The following is a 17,703-nucleotide window of genomic DNA, read 5'->3' on the forward strand; positions in this document are numbered from 1 at the left end:
CTCTGATGGTATTACTTAGCTGAAAAATGCCTATAATTCTTTGCCTAAGAAATAGTGAATGCCACCCAAAATCGTGGGTGTCTTCACTTAGGGTATGTATGGACTACATCCCTCTTTCGAAAGAGGGACATAAATTAGGCATATAAAAATTGCAAATGAAGCTGGGATCTGAATTTCCCACGCTTCATTTGCATAACTGCCTCACAGCATTCTTTCAAAAAACGTTATTTTGAAAGTGAAACCGCGGTCTAGATGCAGTACTTTCACAAAGAAAACCCTTTTTTGAAAGAATACTGTAATGTGGTTATGCAAATGAAAAACGGGAAATTCAAATCCCGGCTTCATTTGCAATTTTGATGTGTCTTAATTTACATCCCTCTTTCGAAAGAGGGATATAGTTTAGACGTACCCTAAGATTTCCTTTTTGTGCTTGAGTGATTCATTTAAAAAATGTCTTGTTATAGTTTCTGTCTTTTTTCATTCTTTCTGAGCCATCCAAATAACAGGCCTGCAGCTCTTTCTTTGGATACTAGTATTGGGAAAAGGCCATCTTGGTAGTTTCATTTTGTGCTATTTTGAATTAAGAAAGAAACAGTTAAATTATTGTAATTATTTAAGATTCTCTTTTAAATTCTATCCTCTCTTCAGAGAATTTTCTTCCTTTCTTGGTAACAAAAGAACAATAAGCAGATGCTGAGTTCTGTTGTGGTGAGTATCAAAGTTAGGTTGGTTTGGGGTCCATCTTAATGATTATCTTTTTTGGTCGTAGCATAACTCCATGACATCCTAGGAATTTCTCAAAGGAAGGCTATATTATTGCTGTTTTGTGTGAAGAGGACATAAAAGGCTGATAAACACCTCAGTTACTCTGGTGTAACTTATATTGACTTGAGTGGGAATTGCATCAAAGTCACTGACAAGTCAATTAAAAAAAAAAAAAAAACCTCTAAAGGATATTAAAAATAGTAGGCTTGTTTTTTTCCTTTGAAATACTAGTAATGTCAAGTCTGATCTTCAACCTGTTTTACACTCAAGAGGACATCTTGATTATGTTGGTGCTTGTTTGCTGTGTGCTCTCACACAGTACTACATGCAGAGTGAAAAATAATGAAGACTTGCTTCAGCAGTACACTTGTAATTGAAGTTAAGTAGGTATTAACAAAAACAAACAAAAAACAAAGAGTTCTAAAAAGACTGACTCAGACTTCCTCCCTCTCCCAATTTCTTTATTTACATTGTTTTTGCTCTTACATGTCATCCTTTCACTAGTTCTCTAGTAGTCAAAGATTCTTCAAGAGTGGACAAAACTGGAATTGTTAATGTAAAAAACAAGCAGAAAAATAAATCTTTTAAAATATAAAAACAAAATCAACTTCCCAACTCTCTTTATATATCATAAAGAAGGAAAAAAGGAGTGTGAGTTCAATTATTTTTCCTTTTAAGTGACTTGGTCTAGGTTGCAGGTTAGAATCCAGAACTTCACAATTCCTGGAAAGGTAATTTTTAATTTTGAAGGTTACACTTTATGGATTATGGCATAGATCAGGACTCTATTGTTCTAAATCAGCAGTGGGCAATAACTAGCCCGCGGGCTGGACACATTTCACCAGGGTTAGCCCATGGCAGGCCACTGCCATATTCATCTAGGCATCTGCAAGTATGGATGCTTGCAGCTCTTGTTGTTTGTGGATCACCATTCCCAGCCAATGAGAGCTGTGGGAAGTAGTGTGGGGCTAATCCCTGGCAAAATGGTCTATGCTGTGATTCATAAAGTGTAACCCTCAAAATTAAAAATTACCTTTCCAGGGGCCAGTTATTGCCCACCGCTGTTTTAGATGCTGTACAAACATCATGCTATCGACAAAACAGAATCATTGGCTTTTGCCATCCTCACAACCTTGTTGAATGTCATGATGTCCATCTGCATGAACTATGCTAAGCTCAGGTATAAGGGTCCTACCCAGGCTAGGTAAAAATTTGTTTGACAATAACTACTTTGTTAAATATTAAATTAAATAGTAGTCTGTGGTAAATATTCAGAATGTTTTAATCAGAAAAATATGAAGATCTTTCCATTATAGTTACACATTTCCAAAGTGTAACATTTATTCTGCTTAAGCTAATGTTGTGAAGGAGAGATATACTTAGAGATTAAGTATACTTATTATTCATATCTTTTGGGAGATGACTAATAACTGCAGCCACTCAGGATATACTCATTGCATATGCAGATTAGTTGCCATTGCTATTCATCTCTCTGCTATTGACATCTGAAAAGATAAATTATAAAAATATATCATTGTATCCTGACTATTTCCAGCAAATCATGTGTCAGGATTATTTTTACACACTAAAACGTTTTTTATTTTCTCTGATTTTTTGTGCTCGCTGAATTCATGATGAGCAATAATTACACTTTGCAGTCATAGGGCACAGTTCATTCAAGTCCTTTAAAAGCAATTATTTTCACTGGTACACTGAACGTGAATAAGTAAATTGTCCTCTTAGCAACAGCATTGCAATTTACATTGATTCTGATTGAAATGACACAGATATAATTGGCCACAGTCCAGCAAAGCATGTTAACATATGCTTAACTTTGCTTGTGCTTTTTTGGATTTTGACCATTGAAAGATGAATTTTTCATTGAATAACATGTTAAAGATCATGTGTAACACACTATAAAAGAATCCAGAGCTACTAAATCTCACTCTAGTGCTTTATACAGAGTGGAGGTCACAGGGCCAAATCTTATTATATAAAGGAATACAGGGGTGGTAAAAGGGTTTTAACTGCATGATTTGGGGATGGCGCTGTTATTCATGGTAAATCTACAAATGACTTATGTAGGTCATCACACATGTGTCCCAATACCATTTATACCATAGATAATTAGTAAGTAAATACCACACATTTTATAGACAAAATAGATGTTTTAGAGAGGTTCACATTTTTCTTTGGATATTTTTTAATCCCTGCAGTTATAGACCAGGTTCTTTTGTTTTTATGAGTCAAAGTGCATGAGTTTCAGTGGTTAAAAAAGTTACAACTTATTACATTTTCTAAACTTCTAAAAAGGCTTTTCTGTAATGAAAATATAATACATTTAAAGTCTCTAATAAATTTTGTGACTTCCCAGGACAAGAAACAAAAGCAGTCTCATTAGAAGATAGGACTCTTCCATTGCAAGATGGCATCAAGTTTCCATTTTTAGCTTTAGTGTCATGACATATTGGGCTTTGCAGCTGTCACTGGTCCAAGAGTGAATATTACTCATTCTGGACCACAGATCACTTACATTTTTGAGGCAAAATTCTACATGGAATGGGGACAAGTAAACATTTCTATTGAAAGTTTAATTTATTTTTAGATAGTCTCAGTCTGATGAAAATGAAGATAATTAAAAAAAGAAAGCTCATGATACCATCTACATGTTTTATTAGGCTGTTTCTACACTGCAACACTTAACTTGAAATAAACTATGCAAATTGAGCTATGTCAATTTCATAACTTATTTCGAAATACCTTATTTCAAAACAGGGAGCATCTACATTGCACTTATATCAAAATAGAGCACTCTTCCTCTGACTTCTCTTATTTCTTGTACAATGAGGATTACAGGAGTCGGAGTAAGAAGTCCTCCAGCTTGGCAGTATTTTGACATTATTTTGAAATAACTGCCTGCTGTGTAGACATAGACTAAGTTATTTCAGAATAGCATTCATTATTTCAAAATAGTGTTGCAGTGTAGACATACCCTTAGTCTCTAAGGTGCTGCAAGACTATTAGTTGTTTTTTACGTTTTTCCAGTTATAGACTAACTTGGCTACCTCTCTGAAGCTTAAAAAGGCCAAAACTCCCAACAAACCACTCATCTTTCTTTTAGCTGGAATAATATGAAATAGAAAATAATTAAGTAGAGCCAAAATACACCTCATGCTATGTGTGCATGAGCCAGAAGGTTTGGAAATAATTGGGAGAAAAACTGTTAATATTCCATTTAAATATCTGTTGCTCGTTTGTCCAGTTGTGAAAGCTCAATCTGTTGTGTTCAATCATCTCTCAGCTGCTAGTTGCCAGCAGCCTAATTCCACAGTCTTATCTTTGCACCATGCTTGTACATTCTACTACACTGCAGTTCTAGGCCTATACACAATTTCCTGTGCTGTACCATTTATAATACCCATTCAGACTATGGCCACAACATTGCAAGCAGTTTTGTGCAAGTCGATCCTTGTAGACACAGAGAGCCCCAATGATTTCAGGGTGCTCCTCATGGCTGTATAGCTCTACCTGTGGAGAGCAGCTTGCAGGATTGGGGCCTATGTCAGTTTATACTATACCATGCATATTTTACTGCTTTTCAACTGAATAATTCCAGTTTAGCTCTAATTCTTCCTATCATACCATTTGCAAGTGACATAGTGGATCATTACTGAGTAAGCTTTTCACACAAATCCCTGTGAACTGATGTAACTGAATGCTGGTGGATGTCCTGTCTCAGGTTGCTGGGCACTCCTCATATTAAGGTGCTGAGACTTATTAGTGACATACATAAATATGATTTTTATTGCTCATGCCTATATTGCATACGTATTCTGACAGCAATATAAATAAAGTCCCACAAGTGCTGGCCTAGCACACATGGGGCTCAGTGCAAATTGTGAATTAACTCTCTGGGGCAGTCTCTACTTAGTTGCTGTGATCAGGAACCTGGGAGGGATATCTCCAGGAATTTACAGTGACATATGACATTTTCAGGATGAGGGTCAGTAGAAACCTATAGTTGTAGAACTAGTTCTCTACTGGTAAAACTCATTTTAAAAATAGCAAGACTCATTGCAAAGGGTTTTGGAAGGAATTAGAGCCATTCACTGTCCTTCCTGGATTAAATAACTCATTAATATTGTGAGGAAGTGATACTGGAGTAATAAACACCTAATGTAAACAATTATCTCATTAACCTCTCAACACTAGCAGTCAGGATTTCCTGATACTAAGTACTAATATGTTTTGTACTAGAATTAAGCATCAGGAAATCCCAACATTTAGCACCAAAAGGTTAAATGTTCTCTTGGCATCTTGAAAATGTGTTTTCTGTGATTTAATTGATCTGTGGTGATGTTAGAGTAGTTCTCTAAAATGTACACAAGACACAGTTTAGTGTACGTATGCTCTTTTACATGGTTTCCAAAGGAGAATAGAGTCATGTCATGCTAGAAAGAGGGATAAAGTTTTAATGATTAATACACAAGGCTGAGAGTCAAGAGATCTGTTTTCTTCTCAGTTTTCCCACAGAAATTTATGATTTTAACAAATCAGTCTCTCCATGTTTCAGTTTCTCCTGCAGTAAATCTGGGATGATATCTACTTCGCGGGGCATTGTGATGTTTATTATTTGTTTGCAGAATACTTTGTGATCCATGGATGTGTCAGGCAGGCAATAGAGAAGGGCAAAGTATTATTATTGCAAAACTTTTATATTAAAGAAACAAAGTTCAGATTATAACCACACTTGTACCTCAAATAAGAATAAAGTGCAAATCACACATGTACTTTCCTCAGTGTATGATGGTTTGTTGACAGGAAGGAATTTTCCCTCTGGACATATTGGCAGGGAATTTGGATTTTCCCTATTTCCTCTTGAGAACTAAATAAAGATAACGTATTCAGAATCAGATGGATATACTCCATACCCATGTGATCTGCAAGAATAAGGTGAATTAGTGCATCTCTGCCTTCCCCATCTTCTTCTTCTACGTCAAGGGCATCTTTAAATTCATGGGATTACCTCTTTCTTTCCTCTGTGGACCCTTCCTATGTAGTGGAACAGATTGGCTGTGTTCCTGCTAAAGAAATACTGCTTCATCTACCTCTTCTTTTACAAGAAGATATGGCCCTTCATTGCAGTCTTTCTGAAAAAGTCCTGTATTACAGTCCCTCTGAAAAATGCCAATTACGAGGATGAATGAAAAAGAGAAAAATGATAAATCTGTTTCTCCCATCAACCTTAAGTCCTGAGTTCCCCATTTTGTGACAGATAAAGTCAGAAACATTAGAACACCTAAATACAGGTCCCATGTGAAGGCTTCCCTCCCTTTATCAGAAGACAGTCAGACTTGGGAGGCAGAGAGTGAAGAATTAGTGTTGGGCAGGTTTGAAGTTTCTTGATGCATCCAGACTCCATTTAGTTTTGCCTGACTCCTCCCAATTTGTGGATTACCGAGAAACCAAATAGACCCAAAGTACAGCTATATTAATGTTATAGGTTCTAACATGGGAAAAAATACACTGAAAAAGGACTACCTATTCAAAATAGTGAAGAACTTTTTTTTTTCCAGAAAGATGTGGCCTATGAAAGTACAAAAGGTCATATAATGGAATTGTCTTTGCTAATACTAGAATTTTATAAAGTGGCCTCTAATTTAATGTACTGCAATTTTTGGGTACCCAAATTCAGATGTCTTTGGTCCAAAATGGATGCACATCAAGTCAATGGTTACTTTTGAAAATGTTGCTGATAATGGAATCAGCTATAGTGACATGAGGAAAACTAGATATTATGGACTAAATTTATCCTTGGTATAAACCTATTGATTTCACCGGAAGTATATCAGGGATGAATGTGGCATTTTATCTATATTACACACCAAGACAGATCTAGGAATTACATTATTAAAGTTGCAAAGTCATACAGTGAAAAATCAGGAAAAACCAGAATTAAGACTGCTTATGCAACCTTAATTTGGCTTCCCTGTACATTTGTATTTTGATACAGCTTTTATGTACATGATCACACACTGCTCTTTCCAAAGGAGCCCAGTCTCAATTCTGGCATTTTCTAACTTTTAAGTGCCTGAATTTGCAATGTTAATAATATTATTGAAGCAAATGTTTATAAAAGATCATTAGTGTAAGGTTCAATCTGGGGATACTTGGGTTTTTTAAAATAGTAACTTTTTGCACATCTATGGAACTTTTCATCAGTGAATCTCAAGGGACTCCACAAACATTAACGGAGCTTCACAAGCCTATTGGCATTGATAAAGAATGCAGATAGCTCCAAAATCCAAAATTTGGCTCAGAATTCAAGTGTGGTTAAATCTAGTGTCTGAGATCAATTCCAATTCAATTCTGTGTTTGGTTCACCATGGTATGGGGTCTAGTGTTCCAATTCAGACAAATCTGTAATAGATATTTCTTTGTTACAGATAGGACACAGAAGTCTCATGGTCCTCCTACATCAAGTCTATGGAAGCCTCAAATAGAATATCAGGGCAGATTCTCCATTGTCTTGCATGCTGTGTAGTCACTTACTCCAGTCCAAAGTGGATATAAATTGTTGTCATTATGTTTTGATATCATGATTCTGGTAGGTCCAGCCCAGAAAGTAGAAGTTCTCAAAGGCCCATACTTTATGTCCTGAGGCTGGGTCAATCATTTAATTTCTCGAAGCTGTTGTTAGGTTCTTATTGTCTAGGGAGCACCTGAAGGCAAATCCTGTTTGCTGCAATAACTGTAAATGAACTTGAAATTGTGTATTGACCATATTTGCCTCCACTGAGCTATTCATGTAGCAGGATGAGGGACTGCATTTGAAAGGATCAACTGAGCAAAGCTTTAAATATGGTATTTATTGTTACCGCTCCCTTCTCCCTTTCCCAATTAAGGATCCATGTATTTATACTGTGCAGCTGTTGACATCGTAACTGACACATAGTGATAGATGAGAAAGCAGTTACATAAATATTGTAAGCCTGATTCTGTACTGCCTTGCACTTTGCAGGGTCAGATTTGTGCAAAAAGAATGTAAAATGTTACCATTCTGCACTCACTTTTTGCTGTAGTGAAAGGCAACACCACAGGGCCATGGAGAATCAGCACCTGAATGTACAAGTATCAGTATAAGTATATATATATCAGTACCTGAATGTATGATATAAAAATTATACTTTGATTTGGTTGTATTTAAGTCTTTACAACAGAGATGCTTAGAGGAATCTATGATGAGTTAACAAACTGACTGCCTCTCCAGATTCAAAGATTAATTTACTATAACATATTCCAAAGAGGAATATATATTTTGGCTATTTAGTGACCTTTCACAAGGCCTAAGAAAACACACTTCAAATTCTGCACAGCTTAGCTGGGATTCATAGAGGATCGCCATGCAGGAAGCATTTCATGTTTTGGGTCTCATGTTAGTGAAGCTTTATCTAGAGACAGGAACAATAGGTACTTTCTTTGCACCGGATTCTCCACTACCTCGTATCTTCATGTAATTCACTATGAAATTTCAATAGTAGCATTTTGCACCCAACTGTAAGTGGGTATAAATGACTGCCCAAGATGCGAGGCCGTAATGAATCAAGATCTTTCTGCTTTAACTGCACAGTGATTATATTACACTATATTAAGATAAAAGAACCAGTCCCCAGCCATGGATTCATGCTTAGCACAACTGAAGGGAAGGAAGGAAAGAAGATCTAACACATCTTTCTTCTCTCTTGATGGTGGCCTGGATGGAGGCTAAAGGTTTTCCTTGGGTAGCTTAGAGCCACCTAAGGACAGTTTTAACTGAAGCTGGCTACAGTGGCCTCATATAGGTCATGTCTACACTGGGGAGTTATTTCAAAATAACTCCCCTTATTTTGAAATAACAAGGCAAGTGTCCAAATTATTAAGCCTGTTATTTCAAAATCATAGGTTTGTTATTTCAAAATAATAACTCCTGCTTGTGAAAAGGTATAAGCTTATTTTGAAATAGTTATTTTGGGGTTAGTATTTCAAAATAACTTATTTTGAAATAATCCAGTAGTGTAGACATAGCCATATAGACTGCTATGCCAACTGAGGATTATCTGAAGCACTAAATATTGTGCCCCATCTATTCTAGACCTCCGTGCAATTTCGAGTAATGGGTGGTAAGAAACTATAACTAGTTCTGCATCACCTAAAGATTCACCTGTTTGTGGGGATTCCTTAGCTTCCTCTTTAGGACAAATTTCTGTTTCCTTTTTGCTGTCAGACTTGGGGGTCTGGTCCACAGCTCAGAATTTGGGATAAAAGGGTTAAATATACATGGCATATTTTTCCTTTTTAGCTGATTAGAGACAGAGCTTAAAACAAGGCTTTGAAACTATAATTTGATTTTTTATGGTAAGATCTGGAAACAGCAACAGCCTGACTTCCATAATTAATACTGGAACTTAAACAACAGTTTTTAAAAGGGCCAGAACATAATATAAATAAAGAAAAACAAACAAACAAACAGGGAATCCTTAGCTAACAAATTATTTGGTTTAAAAATGGTATGTTCTCCTCCTTCTCTGAGGATCATCCTATCTGTAGATTTTAAATTGAAGACACTAGATTCATTTTCCTCTGACTTGAAAAAGACATTTTGACAATCCTGAAAACATGGCTTGTTCCCAGGTTTTTCAGAGTTAATCCAGAAGTTCATAGCCCTGGCAATACTGAAGAACACAATAAGATCTATTTACCAGGGGACCTGGCTCATTTAAAAAATCTTTTGGGATTCTTCATAAGCCAGTGCCAAACATCACAATGCTTGGCAACTGCAGGTGCTTTTAGTTACCTAATATTTAGAGCTGAACAATCCCACAGGATGTTGTAGGCACGTAGGGCCAAATTCAGCCAGGAGGTAACTCTCCTGACTTCACTAGACTTGTACCATGTGGAGTTGGTTCATTATGTTGTTACCAAAAACAAAATCCTAAGATTTCAATCCTGCTGCAATTAAACAGTCACAATTGCTTTCACAAGAAAATCATATACTGTAATTATTTTAATCTAAACCAAAGAATCTGTTAAGAAAGTCAGTCATAACTCTCTTCATGCTTTGTGAGCAGGGGTAGACTGGGCAGTCTCACTTTGAAAAAAGATCATGAGTTCAGAGGGAGGAGGAAGGGAAGGGGGAGGCTAGAGAAGTTTATGCAGGTAACAGACATGGGAGAATGTTGACATTTTGCTAGATCTTTGCCCCATTTATCCTTAATTCACCCCATCTTGGTTTACAGCCTGTTTATGTCACAAATGTTCTTATTCTATCTAACATCATTTCTGTCTGGCACTTGCCAATCTCAGCCAATGCTCTGAACAACTTGTGAGTGGGCACAACACCAGAGGAACACATGCTTGAGGCCGGAGGCAGCCAAGAGGCTACCAGAATGTCTCTCAGAAGCAAGTGTGGGTTTTTTGAGGCCATAAAATCCTAACCGGGAAAATCCACATTCTATTCTATCCTACCCTTAGTCCTTCCAGTAGTGCATTAAGTGATATGGCTAACAACATAAGAACAGCTATATTGGATCAGACCAATGGTCCATCTAGCCCAGTGTCCTGTCTGCCGACAGTGGCCAATCCCAGACGCCCCAGAGGGAGGGAACACAACAGGTAACCCTCACATGATCCCTCTTCTGTAAACCATATCCGCACATCTGGCATGTGTGGTTTATTCTTTCATTCACATTCCCGAGGGTGGGACTTAAGTTTCCAGTATAGTGTTTTGCTTTGCTAGGACTTGGGAAGGAAGGATGTACATGCTATTATATGACTATATTAAAGCAGACTGAAGAAGTATGCTATGTGATGGTCCTTAGTTTCTGTGGGAGTTTGTTCCATTGTCTTGGACGGGCCCTGAAGGAAGCTCTGTCTCTTTCACAGATGAGCTTTATTCTCATAGTAGAAAGTTGTGTTGAAGGAGTGGAACTGTCAATCCTGGTCCTCATCCTGGAGCTTCCCACATGTGTCCTCTGCTGAAAAAACAGTTTTACAATGGACACCTCAGTGAGAGAGATCACAATAATGGATGCAGACCGAAACCTAGCTCTGGCATACAATCTGAACTGAAAGGCTCAGAGCAGGGGTATTCTTTTTGACAAATCTGAAGGAGCACCACTGTATCCACACTGTGGTCACTATAACAACCTCTGGACCACAGTAGATTCCACAGCCACTGCTCCTCCCCTGCCATTTAGGGATTTTGTTTTTGTAATTATAGATGCACTGCCCAAGCCCCCACTTCACTCCCAAATCACTATGGTGACTTGTGGTGCCACCTGAAATTTGATCATAGAAAGAAAGATTTACCCCATGTTCCAAATTTTCAGTCAGCCTCCACCCAACTTCTAAAATTGAACCAATATGTTTTGGGCAAACAAACAAGCCCAAATTTCCTAGTTTTCTCATGCAGCTGAAGATGCAAACTGAGAATGCAAAGAAGTGAATGACATTTTAGAGGCTAGAGTAGAAAACTTGATTTTGTATCAGTAACTATTCTGATGACACAAAAAATATTGTAAAATCACTGATGGGCTCAGTCAGATGAGCACAAACTTGAGTATCAGGGAAATAAAGACAAGGTGCCCAAAGCCAATAAATAGGATTTGAGGATGTCATTGTTAATCCAGTTCTTACAAAGGCATTAAGTAGGTTCTGGAGTAACGGATGACACTTTCTTTTAGCCCTGTAAGCAGCTGTGTAGTTGAGGGCAGGATTTGGGGATTTTATTTATGGGGAGTGTTATGTATAATGATTAGAGCAATGGACTAGTAGTCAGGAACCTGCTTGTTATGTTATATCCAGGTCAGCTATTAATTCACATTTTACCTTGGGCAAGTCACCTTCCCTCCCTGGGCCTCAGTTTCCCTATCTATAAAACAGGGACAAACACCTCACTGTGGCCCCAGGACTACTGAAATGTTTATAAATGATTTTTTATTCTCAGGCGAAAAGTACAATTTATTTGTAAAAATTATATCAACTTTCTAAATACAAGAAATGTCAGGTGCAGAATAATGCTAAAGGAGGTTTGGAGAATCAACACTGTAAAGTTAAACTTGTGGTTTTAAAATTAAGATATTTTAGTATTGGTAGCTCTTGAAGTGGAATAGAATTTTTCATTAGACTTAGTGGAATGAGTAGCTCTGCATGATTAATTCCAGCTTGAGTGCATCATCAGTCCTATTGCTTCCTGAAAAAGACGAGAGATGCTAGAGATGGGTGACATTTTTCTGCATCTATCCTGCTTGTTGGCTGCAGAGCTCCCTGGGCCAAGTAAGGGCAACATTTATTTCAAGTAATATTGGGTGCTGCCAAGGATACAGATAGTGCATGAAAATCAGGTTTAACTGTAAATAACTGAGTGATATTGGTTAAGGTGAATTTGGGATTTCTTTAGTTTCATTCTTAGAGAATTAGTTAAATCTGATTTTCTGAAAATACTGAACTGAATCTATCCTTGTTCCCACTCCCATGGAGGTCACTTGTTGCAACAGAGCTGAATTTGTATCCGTTAAAGTTAAGATCCAGGAATCTGAGTTGTAACAAACAGATTAACTAAATAAATTCTAAATCTGTATAACATTGCAATGTAAACACATGAAAATCTTTAATGTTGATACATTTAAACCCTTAATCAACCAGTTTAACTGGCATTGGCAAATTTGCAAATTAAGCTAATTTAAATGATGGTTAAACAAAAGTCCATCTATTTTATGGTTTGCATTGGTTTAAGATCTAGTGTAAATCTCTGAAACTTCTTTAGTCGAGACTGGGCTTAGCTCAGACTGAGCGAATTGAAGGTGATAATGAGAATATGCCTTTTTAATGTTTCTTGTTGATCATCTCCTCTGGAAAAATATTTTGATTATACTTTGTGTTTAAATGGAATCCCAAGACAAAAAATCTCCTTACCCCAGAAAGAATGCTTTAGGAGAATTATGCCACCAGAAGCAAAGAAATCCTCCTTAGCCCTTCTTCATTTCACACACTGTAAAGCCTTTGATTCTGCAAGAAGAATGTGGATTGACAGAGTTAGTAAGCCCCCTGTATGGCTGTGGGCAGTTGAATGCAGCATGGTGAGAAGTGAAAAATCGGCTCTGGAAAGCTAAGTCATACCTGTGCAGGGCACAAAAACAACTTCAAGTGACAAAAGCTGAACATGGACTCTCTTAACAGCTGGTTTTCTTCTGAATATGTATTGAGCCTTAGATCAGTTGGTTTTTACTTTGAAATTTAATTTATCCAAAAAAGCACCAGGTCTGTGGAAGGGTCAGAGAGAGGCATCTCTCTAGCTTAGCTAAATAAACAAGTTACTTCTCTGTGGCTGGGAAGTGATGTTTTATTAATAGCAGTAGATTTGGTTTCACACTATGGAGCTCCTCCTGTTTCATCACTGTAAAAGATAAGTGAACACAAAATGTCATGTCTCCTTCCCCAGAAGAAATCAAGCCAACAGGCAGGGACTATTATGTTTGAAGATATTACCAAGGCATTGACTTGGAGAAAGTAGATACCCAAGTTTTTATTCCATAACTATTGGCTACTGCAGCTGGTGATGTGAGAAACTCAACTTTGTTTAAAGTCCTACATGCAAGAGGTTGCAAGGCAACCTCACTACAATAGAAAATGCCTAAAAATAAGGGCTGTGCCTTGAGCAGATGGGAGATGCATTTATCCTTTGACATTTTCCCCATTTAGGTTATTTGGTTTCAGTATGAAATAACACTTTTTTTCGGTATCTTAACCTGTTCACCCATCTGCTGCAAGCTGTTTTCCTTCTGCTTACAGATCTGGAGCTGTTCAAAACTGCCACTTCAACCAACTGCCTCAACCAATTCCTGATAGGAAAAAAGTTCTGAAACTGTAATGACCTGTTCATTGGGAGTGTGTGTGGATGAATGACCAGAGAAGGGAACTGAAAGGTATTACTGCTGGGTTCTATTCCACACTCTGCTACTGATAGTGTGATCTTGGGTAAGTCAGTAAAGACTTGTCTTCGTGGCAAAGTTACTGCAAATTATAACTTGAATGGTGCCCCTAACTTGAGTCCCTGCACACACAGAAATTCTTAACTCCAATGAGGTGGTTGTGCTTTTAATTCAGGTTGACTTAGCATTACACAGACACGAGTGTAGCAATGCCAGTGCAGACATAGCAGTTTGAAGATTATACTGAAACTAGACCTTTACATTTGGTTCTCTGTTCTGTTTAAAGGGCTCACCTTCTGGGTGGGCTGCAATGCCTGGCAGTTACCTGGCAAGCGCAAGCCCTTTAAACAGAAGTAATTGGGAAGAGCTCACAGCTCTGCCCCACTGGCGGGTTGCCTGGGAGTTGCCCGGAGACGTGAGCCTTTTCAACTGCTTCTATTCAAAGGGCTTGTGCCTGATGGGCAGCTGCCAGGCACAGGGCTGGCTCAAGCCATTCCTGCACCCCAGGCAGCGGACGTGCGACACATGTGTGGCTCCGCCCCTGGGCGCACGGTGCATGTGCGGCCCCGCCCCCCCGGCGCACTGCATACCTTACAGCTGCAATTGGGCGCAGAGCGCCTGATGGCAACTGTAAGGGGTGCTACGCGGCCCCCGGCCCTGGGCGCGTGACGCCCCTTACAGATGCCATCAGGTGCCCCAGGCAGCTGCCCAGCTAGCCCCCCCCCTTGATCCGGCCCTGGCCAGGCAATAGGTTAGAAGTGAGGGGCATGGCTTTGTTCTTCTCTCCTTTAACATATGTAGTGGACAATGCTGCAAGTGACCTCCAAATTGAATTTATTGACTTGCAGAGTGATGCCTTGCTTGTGGAGCAATTAAAATCAACACCACTTAAGGAATTTTATGCATCTCTCAATGAATAAAACTTACCAAAGGTCAAGGCTCATGCCCAAAAGATGCTTGTATTGTTTGGATCTGCGAGCAGACATTTTCTGTGATGAAATTCAATAAATCAAAGAGTAGATCTTCTATCATTGACGACCACCTTGCAGTAGTGTTCCACATTGCAACATCAGAAATGACACTTGACTTCACGTCCCTTGTTAATGCCCAACACAGACTTTCTTCTTCACACTGAGTTGCATTTTTTCTTTTATACTTAAATTTAATGCATATAAGCTGCATTAAATTCAGGTGGGCAATAAGTTGGATGTGGCTTCTGCCAGTGCTTATTAACCTGTGCCTCTGCAGATATGACCATTTAAAGCTCCTGTTGGCTGTAAATCACCATTCCTAGCCCAGCAAGCTGTAGAAGATGGTGTCCCAATTCGCGCAGTGCCCATTGGCTAGAGATGGTGCTGCATGGTGAATGGGAGGTTCAAGCTGCTGTACCAGTGAAGGTGCATGTAAATAAAGCATTGGTGGCCTGTGGGGGGCTAACCCTGGTGAACCGGGACTGCTATGTGGGTCGGATACTGCCCACTACTGATGTAACCAAAAGTTTATTGTTAGTGTTGTTGTTTTTACAAATGCTACTACAAGTGTTCTCAAACTGTTAGTGTTATTAAAAATTTCACAAGTTTTGCCTTCCATGACAGTCTTTGGATAATATTGTATGCTGTTAATTATTATTAAAATTTAATTACTTTATGGTGTAAAAAACATATTGGCGTCTTTTTACAGCATGTGGACTGCCCCTTTTCCCCAAGGCCCTACCTCTTTCAAGTTGGCCCTCAGACACTTCTAAAATTTGTGAAGTGGACTCCCTTCAAAAATTATTGCCCACCCCTGATATAGTAGAACCTCAGTGTTATGAAATCCAGAATTACAAATTGATTAGTCAACAATACACAGGTTGAACCTCCCTGGTCTGGCATCCTCGAGACCGGACTAGTCTTGCATCAAGGATTTTGCCAGATCAGGGGAGATCATTTCTGCCCCTCATGACACCAGTCCCCCAGCCCTGGCCCAATCGCCAACTCTCCAGCTTGCTCCCGCCTCTTGCTGGCCCCTGCTGCCTTGCCAGGCAGTCCTGCCCCCTCTGCGTGCACCGAGCTCCTGCTGCAGCCACACCACTTTCACACCCTGGGCTCCTGCTCCCCTATTGGGCAGTCCCACTACTGTGTACGGGGCTCCCACTGCCCTGCTCAGAAGCCCCACTGCTGCACTTTGGTTTCCTGCTGCATGCTATCCTGCAGGGCTCCCATGCTCTAGCTCTCCACTGGGACTTTCTGGCACCAGAACATCCGTGGTCCTGCTAGACCACGGACATTGCCGGACAAGAGATTCCCAGTTAAGAGAATTTCAACCTGTACCTCATGTGATACAATCAGGGAGCAGAATCAAAAAAAGGAACAAAGAGAGCAAATACTGTTAAGCATATATTACTAAAATTAAAGGGAAAGTTTTTTTAAAAAAGTGTGACAAGATAAGGAAATTTTTTCTGTGCTTATTTCATTTAAATTTTCATTTAAATTAAGATGGCTTAAAACAGCATTTTTCTTTTGTGTAGTAAGATTTCAAAGCTGTTTTAAGTCAATATTTATTTGTAAATTGTTGAAAAAAAAAACACCACAGTGTTTTGTTCAGAGTTATGAACATTTCTGAGTTATAAGCTCCATTCCTGAGGTGTTTGTAATAGGGATGTTAAAATACAGGTAATTAATTAACTGTGTAACTGCTGAAAATTTCAGCGATTATACAGTTATACATGGGGTGGCAGGAAGCTCTGTGGCAGAGCCAGCAGCCGCATGGCGTGGCAGGCGGCTCCCTGGAAGCCAGACCAGGAACCGTGTGTAGCTGTGTAGCTGTTTGGGTAACCAATAAACATGATCTTGTCGGTTGCTGATTTAAATGGATACACTCTGACATCTCTAGTTTGTAATGCTGAGGTTATACTTTAAATATGATAGTATTTGAAAGTGTCAATTTAAAGAAAATTAGTCTGTCCTTATTTTGAGCCACTAAGATTTTCACTTTCAACCATCTTAAAGCCATCAATACTGCCTAGTGAATTATGAAATATCCTACACATACATCAGAGTAGAATTTCTATGCAAACCACTTTAATTTCAAGCATAAGCTTCTAAAACAGAAACATTTTATTTTACTTTAACAGGGAAGTTGACATGAAAGGTTAAACACAAATATTGTGCCTGACATTTATATGTAAACCAAAGAAAATGTGCACCATTCTGCATTCATCCAAAAGCATTAAAACCTAAAAAGGCAAGTAACAGTAAAGATAAAGTGTTAATACATATTACAGGGACATGTTATATATAAACTTCAATACTGATTCAAGACTGTCCTTCTCAAAGTACATGATGGATATTAGTTTGAATCTTGGCTTGTAGGAAGTGATTTAAAAAAAGGTCAGCCTGAGTGCTTAGCTTTAAAAACAAACTCAAAGAGCACCTCCATTTTCGTTCAAAGCACAATAAAAGGCAATAAAATTGTTCTCGTGTTATTTAAGTGATAATAACATTGCTCTGATGTTTGACTTGGTCATAATCAGATTATTGAGTGGATAACATGAGGGCATTAGATTACCGCCAAGGGAAAAACAGAGGTACAACTAAATTATTAATATTATAATACACTTCCCCCCATCTGTATGTCACTTTTAAGCATGTGATATAGCCTTCTGTTTGTAGCAGGAGAATGGTGGCAGTTTAGGTAATTCTGGAGATGGATAGTGTTACCATCTGAGGATCTGATTAGATTACTTGGGCCTGATTCTTCTCTCATTTGCATCAGTGTGACTCCATTGACTTCAAAGGCTTTAGCTTTGCTTTATAGCACTCATTGTAACTGAAAGGTGAATCAGTTCCTTTAATCACAGAACAAATTTATGGCTATTTTACATTCTCATTAAAATATTGTAATATTTCTTGAATACAAATTTTCATTTGCATGGGACAATTTGTGGGTTTAAAAGCATTATGTTTTTAATGTGTTCTCATAACACAAG

The 17,703-nt window shown here is 38.4% G+C and overlaps 1 long non-coding RNA gene across 1 annotated transcript; it reads right to left on the bottom strand.

Annotated features, from left to right (window-relative positions):
- Window positions 1-1,313: 1,313 nt before the first annotated feature.
- Window positions 1,314-14,393, bottom strand: LOC142818515 (uncharacterized). Its single transcript, XR_012896017.2, has 3 exons — window positions 12,922-14,393; window positions 12,718-12,810; window positions 1,314-10,778 (listed from the first exon to the last, which is right to left on the bottom strand). It is a non-coding gene; the product is annotated as an uncharacterized LOC142818515 (long non-coding RNA).
- Between the last annotated feature and the right edge of the window lie 3,310 nt (window positions 14,394-17,703).

Source organism: Pelodiscus sinensis, chromosome Z, assembly GCF_052426305.1.
Source record: "Pelodiscus sinensis isolate ZL-2025 chromosome Z, ASM5242630v1, whole genome shotgun sequence".
Classification (NCBI taxonomy): domain Eukaryota; kingdom Metazoa; phylum Chordata; order Testudines; family Trionychidae; genus Pelodiscus; species Pelodiscus sinensis.